Source organism: Chiloscyllium plagiosum, unplaced genomic scaffold (genome assembly GCF_004010195.1).
Source record: "Chiloscyllium plagiosum isolate BGI_BamShark_2017 unplaced genomic scaffold, ASM401019v2 scaf_48778, whole genome shotgun sequence".
NCBI classification, from domain to species: Eukaryota; Metazoa; Chordata; class Chondrichthyes; order Orectolobiformes; family Hemiscylliidae; genus Chiloscyllium; species Chiloscyllium plagiosum.
In genome coordinates, this window is record NW_025205060.1 from 7,797 (window position 1) to 10,007 (window position 2,211).

Below are 2,211 nucleotides of genomic sequence, written 5' to 3' on the forward strand. Positions count from 1 at the left end.
CGTTCTGACCATGTTCTGACTGTGTTCTCTGCAGATCCCAGACAAGGCTCGCGTTACCCCGAGTACCATGGACCCCAAGAGCAAGTTCTCCGAACTGATGCAGGTGACTGGGCTTAGTTTGGTTCAGTTGGAGTTGGTGTGTCTGGTGGGGCTCCACCTTCACTGTGTGACTCTCGGGCTCTGTACTGCCAGATCTCCTCTCCTGTTCAGGTTTCTTTTCTCTGTTTCTCTGTCCCTCTGCAGGGCACCGACATGGAGACGTTTGGCTATAAGCCCACCCTGCTGTCTGCACAGGTCATTGAGAAGATCAGCCATGTGTTAGACTATCGCTGTATGGTGGCTGGGGGTCAGCAATACTTCCTCCTTGGCATGGGTGTAAGTTGCTGCGAGTCTCTGAAAGGTCAGCTGTACAGCAGCTGCTGGAGTTTCCACACCACTACATTAGCGGCTCTCTGAAACATTCTGGGGACACCTTATTCTCTGGTGTTCCCTTCTGAAAGGATCAGTGCTCAGGGACAACACCAGGATTCTCGGTCTGTAGAATGGTCTGCCAGGTTTGACTGAACGATGCTGGCAACTGCAAGATGATGAGGTCACTGACTGTTGCATCATGGTACATGGCACCATTAACAACGCAGTCTGTTAGATCTGCCCAAGTTCACAATGCACAGATCGGGTTTTAGTACTCGTCAGGCACAGCTCGGCTCGAGAGACAGGGGAGTCACTATCAGCCGTTCGTCCAAAACTCAAACTGTCCCCCCGTCCCCCCCCGTTCCCCCCCCCCCCGTCCCCCTGTCCCTCTGTCTCTCTCTCTCATGCAGACACAGGTACATTTGAGCACACAGCCTCTCCTATCCCCTTGTGTGTGCACACAGGCCTTGGTGTTATAGCTGAAGGAAACGGTTCAGCAGCACCAAGCCTCAGGATTGAGTGTAGTGTTCTTTTTGTTTCCCAAAGCTGGCCTTGAATTTCAGGTTCTCTTAGTTACAGAGAGAGCGTAGATCAGTACAGCTCAGGAATAGGCCCTTTCACCCACAATGACTATAGTCCCATCTGCCTGTGCTTATCCATATCCCTGTACTCCCTGTGTGTACATGTGCCACACTAACAGAAAGATGTGGAGGCTTTGAAGAGAATGGGTTGACCAGGATGTAGCCTGGATTGGAAATGTATCACTTCAACAGAGAGATTGGACCAAGTTGGATTGTTTTTGCTCGAGTGTCAGAGATTGAGGGGAGACCTGACAGAAGTGCATAAAGTTGAGTTACGTGCAGGTAGGTAGGAATAGTCCAGAATGGTATCAGAGTTGACAGACAAGGTGGGCTAAAGGGCCAGGATGAAAAAGTCTCTTGACTTGTTTAAAGATCACAGCTTATAGCAAATGGTGAGGAGGTGGTAAACTGGCTCTCTTTAGGCTTTGGGTAATTTACGGGAGAGAGGGAGAGAGAGAGAGAGAGACTGACTCTCACCACCTGCCCTTTCAGGAGGTAGGAAGCTTCTGCATATCTTGTTCACACCCACAAGCTATTGTGTTTCTGTCGACCAATCACAGTTTGTTGTTGTCAGGCTGATAACTGCTGACGGTTCCACAAACCAATCAGCAACTGGTTACCAGCCGAATCTCTCTGCACACGCTCCCCGGGGTCTCCATGCTGACTACAAGCAACTTCCTCCACTGTTCCAAGTGAGCAGCTGTGTAAACACCGCTCACACGGAGGATCAGCAACATCCTTCTCAGAAGGGCAGTGCTTTTCTTCCACAGTCTGTGGGAGTGTGGGTTTGGGCTCTTGGTCAGATCACTGAATAGCCGATTGAATGAGAGAGCAGGCTGAAAGGGCCCCCAGGTGGCATTGTCCTGTTCCTTGCTCAGTATTGAAAAACCAAACCAACAAGCTGGAGGTCCTGGAACTTGTGCCCTGATTGGCTTGAACCGGAATTTCATAGAAGGTGTTCACTTGTTCATGGGGTGTGAGCATCGCTGGCTGGGTCCAGCATTTATCACCCGTCCCTAGTTGCCCCCTGAAGAAGGTGCGGCTGAGCTGCCTTCCTGACCCGCTGCAGTCCGTGTGCTGTGGGTAGACCCACAATGTCCCTGAGGGAGGGAATTCCAGGATTCGGACCCAGCGACAGTGAGGGAACGGGGAGATATTTCCCAGTCAGGATGGGGAGGGGCTTGGAGGGTGGGGTTCCCGTGTGGAAGGCCGGCAAGTG

General features: G+C 51.7%; 1 long non-coding RNA gene across 1 annotated transcript in view; it reads left to right on the top strand.

Annotated features, from left to right (window-relative positions):
- LOC122546416 overlaps positions 1 to 782 on the top strand; it is a 4,571-nt gene extending 3,789 nt beyond the window's left edge. Inside the window, exons 3-4 of the long non-coding RNA XR_006310738.1 lie at positions 35 to 103; positions 244 to 782. This is a non-coding gene — a long non-coding RNA (uncharacterized LOC122546416). The remainder of the gene's footprint in view (positions 1 to 34; positions 104 to 243) is intronic.
- Positions 783 to 2,211: the final 1,429 nt, after the last annotated feature.